This window comes from Gavialis gangeticus, unplaced genomic scaffold (genome assembly GCF_001723915.1).
Source record: "Gavialis gangeticus isolate Ggan-Ray unplaced genomic scaffold, GavGan_comp1, whole genome shotgun sequence".
NCBI classification, from domain to species: domain Eukaryota; kingdom Metazoa; phylum Chordata; order Crocodylia; family Gavialidae; genus Gavialis; species Gavialis gangeticus.
Window position 1 is genome coordinate 61,421,116 of NW_017729033.1, and position 18,769 is coordinate 61,439,884.

At 39.8% G+C, this 18,769-nt stretch overlaps 1 protein-coding gene across 3 annotated transcripts in view; it reads right to left on the reverse strand.

The window, feature by feature from the left end:
* Positions 1-18,769, reverse strand: part of RBM47 (RNA binding motif protein 47) — a 197,543-nt gene that overhangs the window by 59,617 nt on the left and 119,157 nt on the right. The window contains exon 1 of one of the 3 annotated variants that reach the window (XM_019526183.1): positions 14,873-14,944. The exons of the other annotated variants lie outside the window; for them this stretch is intronic. The gene's annotated coding sequence lies outside the window, so the exon portion shown is untranslated. Of the gene's footprint in view, positions 1-14,872; positions 14,945-18,769 lie in introns of those variants that run through there. 3 annotated transcript variants of the gene reach the window in all.

The following is an 18,769-nucleotide window of genomic DNA, read 5'->3' on the forward strand; positions in this document are numbered from 1 at the left end:
AATGGAAATGAGTTGGCAGGCTGAGCTCCAGTTCATTCCTCCTCAGCAACACTGGGGATGCTGTGTAGACATACCTATAAAAACAGCTATGCCAGCCAGGGACTCCCTGTCAGACTGATCTCCAGCTAAGAAAATATAAAAGCAGATGAAACTACTGGTTAGATAATTGTGCTTCAAAAGCAGTCATCAATGGCTTGATGTCTACCTGGAAAGAGATATCAAGTGGGGTTCTTCAAGGATCTGTCCTGGCTCTGGTATTGTTTAATATCCCCATTAATGACCTTGAGGATGAGCGCAAGTTCATGATTAGTAAATTTGCAAATGACACCTAGTCGGGTAGCACAGCAGACATTTGGGAATATAGGATTAGGATTCAAAATGATTTTGATACTTTGGAGAAATGGTCTTAAATTGATGAAATTCAGTAAGGACAAGTGCATAGTACTCCACTTTGAATAGAACAATCAAATGCTCAAGTACACACTGGGAAATGATAGTCTGGGCTCCATTAGTAGAGAAAAGGAAACTGTAGGTCAAGAGTTGATCACAAGTTCTTTGGGTGCATCTAAATGTCACCCTACATTGACGTAGTGGCACGCTATGGCGAAGTAGCAATCACGTGGGTCTACATGTGATCACCAGCTACGTCACCATAGTGCTGTACTCCCCCCCCAATATAGCACACCGCTATGGCGACATAGTGGCAAAGTCTAACCATGTGTAATGCGCATGGTGCAGTAACCATCTATACTGCACTGTGCTTTAGTACTTCCAAAACAAAGTACTAAAGCACTGCAACATGTGGACATACCCTTTGTTTTGTCCTGCATACAAAATCTGTGCTGCTATACTTTAATTGAAGTCTCTTTTACTATCTAATTGCTTCCACATAAGCCCTAACAAAAATGTCTTCTAATACAACCACACAGGACAAGTCAACTTAGATGTCTTATGTACAGTTTAAGTGTTACAGCAAGGCAACTCCTACTATCAAGACAAATCATTGCAAATGAACAATCAGTTTTTGGTTTCTGCAGTTCCAAATTATCCTATCCAATTTACCTAAAACTTGCAAGAAGAATTCTAGCCAGAGCCGGGATCAGTTGTGTGAAATTTCTGAGTTTTTTGCTAGTTTTAAGGTAGAATGGGTATTACAAAATAAGACTCATCACCAGAAGCTAATTTCAACCCTAACTGTGGAAAAACTGGTGCCTTCTAACAACCCTTCTCAACTTTCACCAGACACACAAGAACTATGTTACAGAGAAGTCTTGAAATTGCAGTCAAACATTCACAAGTTAGGAGATGGCAGAATTAAGGTTGCCCATGCAACTTTAACTGCGCATCCTTGTAGATCAGGGCTGGGTAAAATGTGGCCCATGGGGCCCCCCCAAAAATTAAGAAAATTAATATTTATCTGCCCCTGGCTGCCTATCATGTGGCCCTCGATGGCTTGCCAAAACTCAGTAAGCGGCCCTCTGCCCAAAATCATTGCCTGCCCCTGTTGTAGATGCTCTTTGATTAAGACCTCATACAGACATTCAGTTACTCCTCGGAGAGACACTACAAGTGTAGAGATGCTCAGGCTTTTTCTCCCAGAGTAAAAATGGCTGCTCCGGGAGAAAAACAATCTAGGAACAGTCAGGGTTAAATCACTCCCAGGAAAGCAAATATGGGTCCGTCGGTAAGTGTTTCTACCAGGAGAACAAACTTGGGAGAATTTTCCCAGATTATTTGAATGTACATGCTATTTAACCTCAGGACCACTCCCTCAGTAACTGCACAGTCACCTCTGTTCCCTGACTTACTTCAGGTCAGTTTTCCCCAACCTACTTGTTCCCAGTCCAACCCTGTCCACCCAACCAGTCCTAATCTCTCTGTTGTCTTTTCATCTGATCTCAAATCTTCCCAAGTCTCTTGGCTCCCACTCTGCCTTTTTTGCCCGGCCAACTCCAAACTCTTTCTGTGTGTCCAAGATTCAGGTTCCCTATCTTCTAACAGCACTCAGCTCTAGTTCTTTTCAAGCTACTCCTCTTGTTCCCTCCAGAAATGAACCACTCAGCTTTCCCCTTGATACTGCTTGGGCAGGATATTAAGAGCAGAAGAGAGAGACTTTCTAGATGCTCAGCTTAAAACCCAGCAAAGTCTAGGGCAGCTCGGAGCATATTTGTGCCAAACTGACGCAGGGCTAGTATACACGGAATCTATGTGAATTTTAGCTGCTAAATCAAAGAAAAGAAATCCTATCCTATTAAACTAATGAAGCAACATTTCAGTTGTTAATTAGCAACTTAAAAAGTACTATTTCACAAATGTATTTTAGTGAGAGATACACCACAGCTTATACTTGATAGAAAAGGTTCATGCTGTGTTCTAACTCCCAGGAGAACTATCTGAAAGCAGACTGGAACCCAGCTGTGTTTCTATGTTCAGATTTACAGTGCAAATACTGGTTTAATATTTTGATCCAGAGAAAAAACTGGAGCACACCACAGAAGGATTCTGGCAATAATATATTTAATAATTCAAATGTGTTCCATCATTTGATTGCATTTATTTTAGACTTTGGGGAGTTATTTTCATTAGTATTGTAATAAGCTTAGAAACTGAAATTTTCTGATCTTATTTATGCTATTTTACATATAAGCAGCCAAAGGAATACCAAGAAATAAAGCAAATAAGAAAACCTGTTCTACATAAAAATATATTAATACACCTATCCCAGGTAACAAAAATGTTTGTGCATATAAATATTACATGTTTTAGATATAAAAATATTCATTTAAAATAGCCAGATGAAAAATGCACATTAGATCAGGGTTAACCCGATGCCAGAGTTCTACATATTTACTCAAAGCTGCAACTGACTTTAATTCAAGGGAGCCATCTGAGGAGATGGCCATTCTTTGTGCACAGTATTTTGTGTCTCATATTTCTGGTGGGACAAGCTGTTGTGTTAAATATGAAAGAGGTGTGGCACCCATTTCATACAAATTATGCACATACCTGCCCATCAAATTGCAATTCAGGCCCTCTGTTACACTAACTTCGGGTGCTTCCAAATTAAAACAGGCATGGGCCTATGCCCCCAATAGAGTAATACTATAGTAGACATTTTCATCCTTCTTCCCTCAAAAAGAACTGGTTGCAGCCTTGTTGCAGAAAGTTGTTACAAGCTGAAGAAACCTGTGGCTTGGGTTTGATTCACAATTCAAATAACATTAAGTATTAGTGGTCTATATAACCCAGACCCTGGAAGAACATGAAGTTGAACAAAATAGCAAATGTATTGTCCGAATTCCAAGCTCCCCAGAGCCTCATTGGATAAAGAGACAAATTAAATAGAAGACATTCGTCCTGTCTGCTCCGAGTCAGACCTGTTGGCAGATTGCTTTTAATTGTAGAACTCTCCTAAAATTTGACTCTTTATAAAATTAATCTTGCACTGTTTACATGCTTCTACAGAACAAACTTATCAGGCCTCACATCTGGAGTTTTAACAACCTTAAATCCCCATTGATGAATCTGTCAGGCAGAACAATAACAAACTCAGGCTCCTGGGTTTGATAGGGTTGCTTGACTATTTGCACACACTCAGACCTTGTAGAAAGATGCAATCCTAGTAGAAAAATGCAATCCTAATAAATGCTGCATTACATATTTGTTATCACATCACCTGTTGAGATCATCCAATGGGATTGGAAGACTAGGATTATTGTTGAAAACTAAGATGTTATCCTTAGCAAGAGAGAATGTATAAAATTAGGCATGGTTTGTGAGGGATTATACAAAAATATGATTTATCATCTTTGAAAGATTCTTTTTTCAAATTACACAGGAAAGGACAGTATTGTCCAATTAGGAATATTTTCTATTTTATTATTCTAGGTAAGTAACTGTCAGATTTCTAGCAGAGAATCATTTACATTGATTGTATCTAGTCATTCAGGAATACAATATTGCTGATCCTTGCTCTGTAACTGTGATGCTTTATCTTTCATTTATAGGCTTGGACTTTATCATTTTGACTAAGCAAAAAGCACCATGCTTCTTTAAAACAATGGCTAATTCAGTTTTGAAGTTTCACAGTCATAACCACATGCCCAATTGCTTTGTCTAATATTCAAAATAGAAGAGAAAGGTCTGTGAATTCTATGGTTGACCTCCCAATTCTTGTTATATTTTTTACTCCTAGGCTTTTGCTCACAGAAGAAAAGACCTCAGACAATTAATCCCCAAGAAGCCCAAGAGAAAAATAGGCCAGATTAATCTCTAGCATAATTCCACCAATCAGGTGATTTCATATTTTACCAAAGACTAATCTGGCCCAATGACCCTGTCAAATTAATTTCCTTCTGAATTTGCTGCTTACTCTTTTTGCAGCCCCCTCTCTCCGCCATCCCCCGCCCCTGCAAAGTGAAGAGAAGCATGGACACTGCTCCCCTTCCTGGTGTCTGTGAGTCTCTGGGTGTACTTCACTTTCAGGTTGTACCTGGATTATAATAAATATTTTGGTAGTGTTGGAGTGATAATGTAGCCATGATGGTTCCAGAGTAAAAATATATGAAATATATGAGAGGCCTGAAGCAGCATACCTTTCATTTGAAAGATTGTCTAAGTTTATCCCAACCATGCAATTGGTCCAATAAAATACATGATCCACAAAAATCCATGCCTCTCGCAATAAATATTTTGATTTCTGGCTGAATGTTATAGCTGGTGTCTCCTCTGGTAGTTAAAAATTGGGTCTGACCCGAAGAGGAGAAAAAGAAAAAAGAGATGGCTCAAGGAGACACTATTACTTGGTCTGTATTTATTGTTCTTTATTGCTCTTCAGCATAAGCATCTTGGAGTTTATGGCTGGATGGCTATGAAGGCAGATCTTTCCACTCCTGATCTGGTAAATTCTATCAGACCTTAGCTGCTGTTTCCTTCCAGTGTCCCTTTATTTCCTCCTTCATTTATTTTCTTGATTTTTCTCTTATTTGTGCTTTTGTATAGCATTCATAGCCAAATAGTACAACTCTGCTTTGTCAAAGACCTTATGTATTTGTGTACTCCTACCATACTATATATGTAGAAATGACCTTTGTCACTTTGAAATCTACTGAAGAAAGACTCTATGCAAGAGCTAAATCATTATTTTTATCACTGACCTCCACTTTCACTCTATCCAGCCCTACCTCCTTCCAGCCATTCCAATGATTCCTGTACCATTTGACCCATAGTACTGGAGTAACAATTCCAGACTGGAGTAACAACTCCAGAGATTCTTCCTACTGTTTCATACGTTTAAAAATTGGATAATTAATAAGACTTGTACTTAATCATAAGCATAATCTTTCATTATTGTAACTCAAGTTTGCATCAGGTTATAGTAGGCAACCATCACTCCTCTAGATCACCTTGTACATGTAAGAGGTCTAGTCAGATGCCCGATGAAGGTGTTACGAGGCTGGTAAAGCCAGTTTGAGAGTGTTAAAGCTTGTTACAAATTTCACAGATGCATATGTTTTGTTTTCTAAGTTGGAGTCCAAATTTACAGCATGCTGCTTTCTTCTCTCTCGTGTTGCTTCCATCTTCTGGATCAAACCCACTTCATGTTGAGCTGCACCCAGTGCCAGATGTTCCCTCCAGATTGGATGGGATTCTGCACATTCCTCCCAGCTTTCTATGTTGATACTGAATGACTTTGTATAATTTTTGCACACATCATGTACCACCATAGAGATCACCCCACTTTCTAGAGCTGTGTCAAATCTCTCTATACAAAATATTTTTGGAGATACAGTCTTCACCCATTCTTCTGACATGGCTGATCCATCACAACCTTATCTTCTTGATAGAGGTTTCCAAGTATGCCAATCCTGTCCACTCCAGTACCTCTGTGTTTGGTGTTCTGTCTTCCCACTTTATTATAACCTAAAAGTAGTCAGTGTGTCTGTTTGGTGTCATTGCTTGCTTTTATGTGTAATTAAAGGCCTGATCCTGAAAATAGACCTTTCTTAATATCCACTGAAGTCATAGCAGTAGGCACTTGATAGCCCAATAAAAATGCTATAGGATCAGGACCTTTGCTATAAATCTTGCAGATCTACAATCTCAGCAGACTCACTTAAGTGCATGGAAAGTTGAATATACAAATAAGTCTTTCCAATACCGAGTCCTTAGGTTACATTTTTTGATGCAGGTACTGACCATTTTTGTTTGTAAAATGCTGTGCATTCATAGGGCTACGACAGAACTTTGAGCACTCCGTCAGGACTACAGAAAGGGACATGCTGGGTGCCAGTGGCAAAGTTTTAACTAAAAAGAAAAAACAGTTTTGCTCTATGACAGAACATTTATATACAACATTTTTCAAATCTTACATAAATTATACTTTACATTTGCACCCACATTTTCTGCTTACAGCAATGAGTTCAAGAGAAGCTTAATATGCTCTCAGCTAATAGTCCATCTAATGTTTCTTGGGGTTTGACAGTCAATGTACTGTGAATAGGAAAAGAACTTAGAGGCAGGTTATCCATACAAGATAATGGATACTCTATCACCACGTGTAACAGTAGAACTATCTCACTGTCACCATTTTGTGTCCTCCTTCTTGGGAAGGGGAAGCATTAGGCCAATGAATATTCACTAAAACACTTAATGAATATTCACTCAAACCTCTTAATCCTTTTCATCTGCAGAATGCGACTTCCTCCATTTAGCAACAGAAAAGGTTTCTATTTGAGCCACACAGTTTCATCTTTAAACTGATCCTTTCTCAGACGAGCGCTCTGTTCTCACAATGTGTCAAACTTGACTCATCCCTAACATGAAATTTAGATGGAACTGCAGCTTTGGGGCAGTGTGTTTTTTGGTCTTCATTTCCTCACAGATTAACAACTGGGAAACCTACAGCAACTCCAATGAGAGAACAGGCACACACAACATGAAAGCTAGGATTGTGTATACACAGAATGTAACCTATATTCTAATAGTGCCTCACAGCTTGCAAGTAAACAGGGGCAGATCTGGGGGTGGGGGAGAGAAAAGAGGGGAGAGGAATGGTCCAGTTGCACCCCACTTTAAATTTTGCTCCACTCGAAGTTTAAAACCAACTGCCTGGCAGGAGTAGCAGCATTCCTATTCATTGTAATCTACATTCTTCCAAACTCTTCATTCCATAGGCATTAACGACCCTCTCTCCTGTTTAATGGTCTTAATGTTTCACAAATCAAGCCATCCTTTCTTCTGCAGTTCTACTGTCTGTTAGCTGCTTCTAGTAATTTAGCTTCAATTTCACAGCTCTGCAAAATGTTTTTAACTCTAGCTGAAAACAACTCAGGTGTGGAAATGTTAACTCAGGTGAAGGGTTACTGAGTTGTAGAAATAACTTTTAGTGAAGCACTGGATGCACCATCAAGATGCTCAGATTTTGTTTTAGGGATCCAAAAAAGAAATATTTTATTCTAATGGCTACCAGACTAATGAAACAACGTCTTTTGATTGTTTTTTGCCTGCTTTGTTGCATTTTTTTCATATGCAATACATGAGATAGCAAATTAATGCACATTCTAATTAAGGTGGATTTGTTTTTGCTTTGATCTTAAACTGTAGGCCCCTCTCATATTAGTATAGCCCTAGGCCTCTTGCATATTAGTAATGCCTCTAGTTTCTTTTTAACTGGAGAAAAATGTGTTACGTAATATTTGATGATGTATCACACCATCCGTATCCTCCTTTTCAAAATCCTAGATCTGCCCATACAAGAAAACATCTTGACGAATATCTTGTAAAACAAGACAATTTTATTATAGCAACATGATATTACCAACTGTTAGTGAGACTCTGCTAAATTTTAATACTAGAAGGTCCTAGGACACCGGGATTAACTCTACCAGAGATCCAAGATGTTCATACATGAGATTGCAGTCTTGCCTACCTGTAAGTTAAACGTACCTTCCATCATATATTTATATCCTGAATAGATGATCGATCACATCAACCCTAATTATACACTGCATCCTAATAATTCCGGCCTCTGGCTCTCAATGAGACCAATATAAAATGAGACTGCACAGAAAAAATACAAATAAGACCTTAATCTAGGCATGCATTTCATATTATTGGCATTATAGGGAAATGCGCACACATGTATCCAGGGTATAAGAGCATGGGTAATTAAAGGTTATTAAAGCTGCTTCATTTTACAGGTACTGTCCTTCATATTCAGCAGTAATTGAAGGGTTTATTCAGTCAGTTCAGATTGTTACTTTAGCAAGAGTGAAAGCGGAGGTCTCAGTGCCTCCTAAATATTTATTCATATCTAGAAACATGTAGATATTAATCTAGATGGTTCGTTTAAATCACCACTTTCTTCTTAGGTTTGATCTTTCACTAATAGTTATATTCAGTTCAACATAGAGAGAAAGTCATAAATTAATAAAACCTAGGGCAGTGGCTCTCTATCTTTTTCAGACTTGGGGAACTCCTCATAAGACTCAAGGCACCCTCAAGAAAGTGCCAGCTCTTAGTTTTCACTCCTTTTTTTGACTACATAGAAATAACAGAGCAATTCTTCTGTTGCAAAGAACTCAGAAAGCCCATAACAGGTCAGAATGTTTAAACACTATGAATTCCTACTAGAAATCTCTCAGTTTATCTTGGAACTCATGTTTACACACCCAACAGTGCTAACATTACGTGGCACCCTGCAGCAGTCTTGAAAAGATCTCAAAGCACTTTGGTTGAGAGTCTGCATCTGAAACTAGATGAGGGAGGGAAAAATAGTTCCCTTCTGTAAAGTGTTGTTCCTGTAAAGAGACAAATATCCTCACAACAAAAATGCACATCTGTGTTTAGCCTAATAGAATTGCTCTATTATTTCTATGTAGTCAAAAAAGGAGTGAAAACTAAGAGCTGGCATTTTCCGGAGGGTGCCTTGAGTGCTATGAGGAGTTCCCCCAAGCCTGAAAAAGACAGCCATTGCCCTAGGTTTTGTTTTGTGCTAAAAAAACAAAATTAATTAATTGAAATCTTTTTCAAATTGTTCAAAAAGAAGAGCGCATAAATTAGCTGAGTCACCCCACTATGTTAGGTATGTAATCCTGTCTGACCACAAGTTACCCCACATCTTATCACACTTATTTGTGTCCTATCTAAATGCTAGATTGTCAACTTGTTTTCTATTAGCTGTCTGGTAAGGTGTCGCACTTCTGATGTGGTACAGATAAGTAATGTTAATAAAAGCATTAGTTTGACTCACTAAGTTAAATGTCTGAAGATGAGAAAAGCCACATTAGCACACACCAACTGCAGATGTTTCCTCAGCCTGACACAGGATATTTAAACCCGAAAGCTTGCTAAGAAGAATTTTTCCAACTATTTGAGTTGGTCTAATAACAGATATCAGATTTACCCAAAGAACATTTCAATAGATAATTTTGAGTACTTTCCAAAACTGCAGTGAAACTCAGACTTTCAGATGTAAGCTCAAAACATTTCCAATGCCCCTTTCCATTATGTGAAAAAATAGTAAGTATCAAGAATGGCTCTCTTAATATGCACGTCTGGTATATTCTTAGCTAGAAAATTGCATAGAAAAGGGTGCCTTTGTCAAAAAAAGCTGTGTCTTATTAAAGAGATTTACTGTGATTATCTTAGTTATGCATTATACATACAGTATAAGACTACATACAGTATACAAGGCATTCTATGAATGCATAGCCATTGCTATACAACCAGGTAAAGTAAATAAAAAAAAAAGTAATCAAAATGAACAGTACAACCAGCAGCCAAATTCTGTGAACACAAACTTTATGCATCAGGGAGCAGGTTCACAATTTATTGTGACCTCACACACCACATACCTTGCAAAAAATGCAAGGGATCAAGTAGGAAATGTTTCTGTATTTAGTCTGATGCACCAAGAGCTTTTAATAATGCTTCCACCTGGCACCTCTCAGGAAGCAAGTCTCATTGCCTGGTCTGGGTTATAGTTCTGCAGGCTTTCTGAAAACACCCCTTTCCATCATGGACCAGTGGTTTTCAAATTCTGTTCTGTGGAAAGCTGAGGTTCCCCGATAGGTCATCAAGGGATGGATTCCACAAAGGGATAAGGGTAATGATGGAATGGGCCAAAAAGTGGTGCACCGCCATTGCTGGGCCAGGTCACCTGGCTCCGTGTCAGTCTTTAGGATAGGGGTAAGGGTTCTGTAGCAGAAGAAGTGAAATAGAAGTGTTTGGTGACTGACTTCGGGAAGTTTGAAAATCACTGCTATGGACTATGCTTAGTTTCTGTCTTGCTGTTGCTGGTCTGATGAGTGAATCATCATAAAATGGGCAGAATTCTCCTGAGTCATGGAAGAGAGGAGAAAAGGGAGGCTGAGGACAAAGGTGGCCTGAAGCCACCTTTGCATCCCTGAAGCCCAAGGAATCCCTGGGACTGCCCTGCTGCCCTAATTTAACACTTAGCACATGCAGCTCAAAAGCTTCAACAAAAAGATAACACTGAAAACCCTCTTGTTTCTCACATATTTTCAGCACCTTTCATGGCTATGCCACTCCAGACCTACCACAGCCCAAGGGATCATTTTTGCCAGCTAGGAATGAGCCAGATATAGTACCATCATGGCTATATCCGTTTTAACCTATCTTGAAATACCCATTTAGGGTCTATAGCTGGTGTATCAAACATATGGCCTGAGAGCTGGATCCAACCCACACAGCCACTTTATCCAGCCTGCTGAACTACTGGTGGGGTGGGAGTGGCTTGTCCTGCTGCAGAATTCAGGGCCCTTTGCCTCCATTGACTGTGGCAATCAGCAGCAAGTTTTGCTCACTGCCACTACCCTGAACCTCTTCCTTGGAACCACTGACTACCAGACACATCACCACTGCCGCTGCCAACATACCCCTTGCTACCATTGTGGTTGCCACACTGCCTGTCCCTGTGCCCACGGCTGGATCCAGCCTGTGAGGAGGCCTTCAGTCTGCATCCAGCCTGGGGCCCCAGGTGTGTTTGACACCCCTGTTCTACAGGTCTGATGCAAAAGTTAAAGTCCGGCTCAGGAGCTGGCCCAAAATTTTCAACATCACTCTTTGATATGTACTCCATTGGGGCACTTCTTCAGTGTTATCCCTCCTTATGAACAATGTGTAAGACATTTTACAAAATTAAGCTACCTTGTAATAACTGCCTTTGGTCAACCAAGATCCAGACTCTATTTACACAGACATCAATCCAGGAAATCTCCTTATCTCTAGAAGAATTAGTCCAGATTTTAACTGCTGTGCAAGACAGCAGAATTTGTCCCAGCTCTTCCATTAATAATACTGTTCTTAAAAGTAATGGACATATCAGACATGACCCGACTTGAAAGTGAACATCTTTTTTAAAAAATTGGGCTCTACTGTCTTGATCATAGCATCAAATCAGAATTTTATTTAAAAAATGAATTGTATTTCATTTATTAAAAAAGTGTTGTCTATTACTTATGTAACCCCTAATGGTTCATTTATTCAAAATCCAAGAATACCCTTTTTCCAAATATCAATTTTCTTATAAGCCTGTAAACTTCCTCTTTCCCTCTGAAGAAGTGGTTAATGTCTTGTACCAATCAAAAATACATGTTACCCTGGAAGGGAAGAAGGAGTGACTGTTGATACAGTAGCAAACATCAAGCACACTCCATTTCTGCTTCTGTGGAATCAGTGGAAGTTCTGGCACTTCAGTAGATGGAAGATTGTGCCCAATTTATTCTTAACAGTGAGAGATGGTAGGGTTTTGTTATTCCTGCTTGCTTAGATTTAGCACCTGGGATTAGGAATCTGGACTCTGCCCTTTACTGAAATCCAAGTTTCTATTAATGGAATAACACCATTTCCACAAACAATTCTGGGTCAAGCTTGAATATACCAATTTACTACAGCTATTTCCCATTGTATTACCAATTTAAATCTTCCTCTTTCAATAACTGTTTTCATGGAAACTTGGTGTATTTCTAACCAGAAAAGTGTACAAATGGTTTGTGATCATTTTACTTTCTTTGGGGCTCAGTTGAAAAAGTAGAGATTTCTCCTACCCAACAACCAGCTCTGCAAACAGCCTGGTCTAAGAGTCAAGCTAGTATTTTTCAATGCCTTACAACCATCACAACATGTCAGCCACAGTAAAGGTTTTGTGGGCCAAGCTATGTACTCAGTGATACCTATGAAACCCCACTGAAATACTTTCAATGTATTTATACAAGTGTAAACGACTGGAACTTAGTAAACAATTCTGGGAAAGATGCACAAAATGGAATATAATCTGGCTCACTCAGTTTTAACAAGAAAATCAAAATAAAGCGCAATTAAAAACATTTTAACACAAAAATAAATCTGTAATCTGAATAGAAATGTGGACTGATGCCTGAATAAAAAAAGAACAGATGTTTCAAGCAGGAAGCCCCTGTGTCACTTCTCAGAGAAGATGGACAGTTCATCCTATCATCTGACAGTAATAGTGATGTTTGGACAATGAACCATATTCCACAAAGGAAAAAAGGCAGGGGACGATTGTGATAAATCACTTTGATTTTCTTACACAGGGAATAATCACAGACACCAAAGTACATTTCTAGATATTCAATTAAAATTAGAAAATTTAAGCACAACCAAACAATGTATGAATCATAACTCAAAAACAAACTATGGACAGCATTTTTTGCTCAGGTACCTTTTAACTATTTCGGCTTCTTTCCACTGAAACGTACATCTATTTGATATTATTTCCTTGCACTCCTACAGACATTTAGGAACAAGATTCAAAGATGCAGAGTGTTTGAAATTGCACCAAAATAGGTGTTTTGAAATGTAAACAGGACTGAAAGACTGAACAGATTTTGTCAACACTCTTATCCTCTATTTAATCCACTAATTCTTCCTTACCGTGACCAGCTAGAACCCTATCAACATATAACAATAGACAAGATAACGTTGTCCTCCCTGCCTTTTGTTTTGGATTTTTACTTTTTTTTAATTCCAGTCCCTGGGAGCTTGGAGATAAGATTTGTAATCTTTAGAGACTGTAACCAAAACTTCTTGTATTACTTCAACTGATATTCTGTCAAATGCACAGGCAGTTTTAATTATTTGGACGCAAAAGCACAAATCTTGTATTTACTGTGACACAGAAATGGGAGTTGCGGGGGGGGGGCGGTGCAGTGGCTATTTTCTTACTTATAAAAGCAATGTATTTCCATATGTCAGCTGATATAGACTACCATGCTGGTTTTGCTAAGATTTTATATTTCTCAAGGCATGTTTCACTTATTTAAAGCTGAATGAAGCTGATAGGAACTCATGTACTTTGTTCTCCAGTAATTGTGTTCCTGTTCTGCAGTTGTGCCCTGCACTATATTGTCCTGTGAGTTTAAGCAGCATGAAGTACTAAATGCCCTTTTGACATAAAGTACTTTATAGATAGTGGGTGGGCTGATAGTCTTTAGGAGCCCTTAAGAGAACTGAATAGCTGCTAAACTTGCCTGTCTAACATGCGAGTACAGTAAGCCATACAGGTTTAGAGAATATCCCTTCATTTCAGAAGGGAATTACAGTGAATCTACACAAGATGGTATATACTGAGCTTTACTTAGTAAATTGAAGCAACATATGAATAAGAATTTTTCCCTTTTTAAAGATGTATTTAACTGATTTTATGCCTTCTCTCTGGATACAGAACTTATTGTAGACAAATGAGAAATATTTTATAGATCACCCACTTAATATTTAGTGCACATAAGCAATTTTTCAAAACCCACCTACTACATTTACCTGAGAACAAGCTTGAAAGTCAGAATTTTTGGGGAGGATCAAAGGAGGCAATACTAGCACTTATGTGAAAGCATATAAGAATTACCAAGTTACAAATGTATAGCAAGGAGGACAGATTACTATACAGTTGAATCAGTTTCTACAAGACAGTACAAACTTCCTGATGATAGTCTTAAAACATTTATTTGAAACCACTGGCAACACGTAGGGGGTGCACATGCACCCCCCGAGAGTGCTGGTGCACCCCCTGACAGGCCATGCCCCTCTCTTAGGAAATGCTTATGTGTTGTGCCCCTGAGAGTGCTGGCTGGGGAGTGAAGCGCCGTGGTCACTTCTGGGAGTGCCATGACTCCCCACTTCTCCTCCCCCCACCCCAGGTCAGTGAGATTGGCTCTGGGAAGGGACCCCCCTGATTGCTGACTGGTTGCTGGGGGGGGAGGGGGGGGTCACATGCCCCCCCAACTAAGGTGGCACCAGTCGCCCATGTTTGAAACTACTCAACTTCTTGCCTGTCATTTCAATACGTAAAAGAAATAAGAAGCATAAGTCTGGCTTCGGGTTTTCATCTCCTTTGTCCTGGAAGTGAATGCAGGGGAAAAAATCCTGAAAAAAGTTTGCCACTTTCTGCACAGCTAGATTCAACATTTAGCAAATCTCTTTGCGGACTGAGTCACTAGCCCTGTTACAATAACTATATTGCACATTTTGCTTTAGAAGCCCTGACTTTTGCTCTAACTCTCTGATTGGAGGGCAAACCTAAGCTACTTGATATTGCATTAGTAAGCCTCAATAGTAACAAACAGTAGTTTTGTAATTAACTCTTCATCTGGGCATTACTTTTGCAGTTAAAAATAGAAAAACAAAGCAACAGAGGTTGATCAATCGATGCACTGGGATCATCATTTGCATTAAATCATATTCACCAAAAACAAACTATAAAGAAAAAAAAACTAGTTGCTGTACAGTTTTCTTTAATTCTGCCATCTAAACCTTTGGCAACACTCGCATACACCATTGCACCTCCTGAATTTCTAACACATACACACAAAATTAAAGTATGAAACAGTACCTGCCAAGTACCTGGTGTGCTCTTGTGTGCTCTCTCCCTCTCCTCCCTCCCACAGGCAGCTTGGCAATGGAATGCCCTTCAAATCCATGGCTGACTGCTTTTGGTAAATGTTTTACGAGACACTAAACAATCCTCTGTCCCACCCTCCCTGCAAACACCATTGCGAGAACACAGGATAATGGTCACAAAGCATATATACAAGTCGCACACAGCAGTGTAAGTGCTACACCCCACTTTTCAATTACTCTCTCCCCCTTCCCCCACAAAAATTCTAATATGAAGATGCATATAGGAGAGGAGTGCAAAGGAAGAAAACTACCTAAACAGATCTATTAATAGATAATATGAATGGAGTAAAGTCACGATAACCTTTCCCTTATTGTTCTAGCTTTACAAGCAAGCCTGGGCGTGTCCAACAGAAAAACTGACTGGGAACAGTTAATAAAATGGAGCATGCAGTTTTCAAATAAATCTTCTGTGCAGGGGAACAATCATCTCAATGATTACAACTAAAAAAATGACTTTACATACTCTGAAATCACACAGTAAAATTATGTGGAAGAAGCCCAAACAGAGACATGCAAAACAAACTGAAAAAGGAACACTCAGACAAGGTGCCTTTACAGTAAGTAAATCTGCTCCCACTTTTCAGCATCTGTGAATTCACCCAAAGTTAAAATTCTACTAGTCCCAAACCAGAGTTTTTGCATTCCATGCAAGTTAACAGTTACTAACAGAGGACAGCAGAAACCTGTTGGCATGAAAACACTGAAAATTTCTGACCTGACAAAGTACCCCAACTTGTCCCAAAACTACTTGGAAATAGAAGGCTTGAACCAATAACCGTTTATAACCTGGAAGAACTCTCACTAATTCCCAAGATACAGACACATGTGCACAAAAGGACTCAAACAAGGGGTTAATTGAATATCCCGTGTTGTGATATTGTCTCATCTGTAATACTCTGTCTTGTTTTTGGTTAGATTAATTTATTGTGTCCAACTTGGTTTCTTGAAATTCTCTGATTCATACATGTGTCTAAAATCGAATTAATCATTTGAATTCCCATTCACATACAAATTATTTGTTCAGTAGCTTTGTTTGTTTTTCCAGAACGTAGAGTGGACAGTAATAAGCATATCAGTCTTCTAGATTTATATTTAATGTTGGATCCTTACTAAGTCAGACACATCCTCAGCTAGCATGAATCAGAGAAGCTCCTTTACCTTTGACAGTTCTATGCTGACTTACACCAGCTGAGGATTTGGCTACATATGTGGGTTATTCCAACAAAAAGTAAATCTCAGCTCTTTTTTTAATGCCCTCTTACAATTACTCACCTCAGTTGAGTCTGTGGACACTTAGAATAGTGTGCCAATGAACCAGCAGGAGCATGTTAAGGTACAGCACACTACCTGATACAGGTGCAATGGTGCTTGTATTTGTTAGCATTGCGGTAAGCAGCCAGGTTTTGAGTTGTATTCCATAGAAGGGGAGAGTAGTTTCCCAGGTCTACTTCCTGTAGTCAGTACTAAACTAGAGGGGCAAATGTATAACTCAGGGAACTTCTACATTCCTCTGTGCAAACTGAAGCACTCTACACTGGTTGCATTAAAGCAGAGTTCTACCACCTATAGCAATATAACCAGCAGCAATGAAACAGTGAACAGGCCATGCTTCAGTTCTCCATGTAACAAGAAACTTTTCTGACAAGTACAGTATGAATGTTATTTTACCATGGACTTATTCCTGTACTAATATAAGGGAATTGGATATATTCTGCTGGATAATATTGCCTGAGTTTAGGGTGAAGTGATAAAAGAACCCATTAGCAGGTGAGCAATTCATGTAGATTTACAGTCATGAATTCAGTTCACGAATGGTTTAAACAACTAGGATGACACTTCAAGTCTACACATGTCATTACCCCTTGACCTAGAAAATACTTATAAAGCTGAGAGATCAGTGTCATTTACTAAGGCAGCCCCTGAAACCAGGTGAAGGATTGAGGGGGCATAGCTAACTCAGGAAGGTCATGGGATGTGGGAGACTGTTGCTCTCCCTGTGCACAACAAAGGAAAGGTGCATGGGATCCAGGGAGAGGTAAGTCCCACCAGTGTTTTGTAATAATGAAACCCAAGTCCCCACATGAACCTGCCAGTTTACTGCCAATGCCTGCAAGCAAACAACTAACTGAACCCTGCACTGTTTGCACAGTGCTGCCCACATGCAAATCTCCCCATACAGTTCTCAGAAACAGTCAGTGCAGTCACAGTTGCCATTGGGTTCTGAGGGGTAATGAAGGAGCTATACTTCATGAGTTTGATTTTTTTCTGATGTTCTCCAAAGACCGCCCAGGATGTAACTTGTCCTTTCTCTGGAAAGAGAGGATGATGAGGAGATGCTCAAGCACTTTGTATCCAAGAATGCCATTCAAGTACTGTAGTTTGTGTCTGTACAGGATGGGAGTCTGGTGTTACTGTGGTCCTTGCTGCAGGCAGATGAGTTATATTGGCTTATTCTTGGGCTTTGAGCTGATGCCATGGGACAAGCTGCAAGAACTTCCAGGAGCTATTCCATAGACTCTGTTAAATCATCTTGGATTCTCACCTGCCAAGGAAACCCCAGAGCTGTCTTCAACCATTTACTTTTCTGTCTGTCTAGAAGAGTGATTTTATAGTGAAAGCAAGGGATAAGGAGTTAGGCATTCTGGACTCTCTTGGTAACTTTGCAACAGTGTTCCTTTGCAGTGCTGGTCCAATAACATTAACCCTTCTGTGCCTCATTTTGTCCCAGCTGCAAAACAAGGATAATGATTTCCTACCTCAAGGTTATTGTGAATTCAAGTTTATCTATAAAAAAAATCAGGTATTCTCTCTACAACTATATACATTCACATTGTTATCTTTTAAAAATTGCAACACAGAAATCAGAAATACGTATATATCCATCTGAAATATATATATGGCACAAAAAATAAGTGGCAAAGGAGAAAAGAAAAAGGAGGGCAGAGGAAAAAGGGAGTGGGAAAAAAAGAAGAAAAAGAAAAGTGTGCAAGGAGTAATAATGCACTAAAACCAGCTTAGAATTTAGTTGCCATATATTCTAAAAAATCTTTTCAAATTGCATTAAACCTTTCAAAGCACTTACACCTGCAAAACAGGATTCTCTCCATGGATGCTAATTGGGCCATTTCATATTAGGCTATATCAGTTTTCAACTTTTAGAGATGTTCTACTTTACCAATGGAATAATACAATCCTGCAAGTCACTAGTAACGCCTGCTATGTGTTACTAGGGACACAGACAGAAGTGACAGTTTTTGAGTAATCTGGCCCCTGAAACCATTCTGTAGCTATGACTTAACACATGTGCATGACTGCAGAGTGCTTTAAAAATGGCTGATTACATGAAAAATTAACCCTGGTTAAAGCAGGTATTAAATAAGGCCTGACCCAGATCCCACCCCCCCCCAATACCACAGTGGGGGTAGCTGAGGGAGGAGGGGGGTGTTCGAGGTGAGGGGCCTCCATTCCCCACCCACTCCCCCTCATTTCCCATTCAGCAGCCGGCAGCTCTGTGCTGGCTGCTCCTAGCTGCTGAATGGCCAGGGCTTGGGCAGGTGTGAAGGGAGAATGGAGCCCTCAGGGGCCCAACCCACTCCTACCCCGGACTACCCCAGCTGGGGTAGGGCCATTAAGTGAGGGGGTCCCATTTTCTGCCCCTCCCTCAACTCTGGCCATTCGGCAGTTGGGAGCTTCCTCTAACAGCCCCACAACTGGGAGGCGGGGGGAACAGGGCTGGGGGGAGCAGTTCAACAGCCTCCTGGGAGGCTGCTGGAGAACCTCCACCTGCCAGCCTGGGCCAGTGCAGGCTGCCTCCTGCCCTCCCTCAACC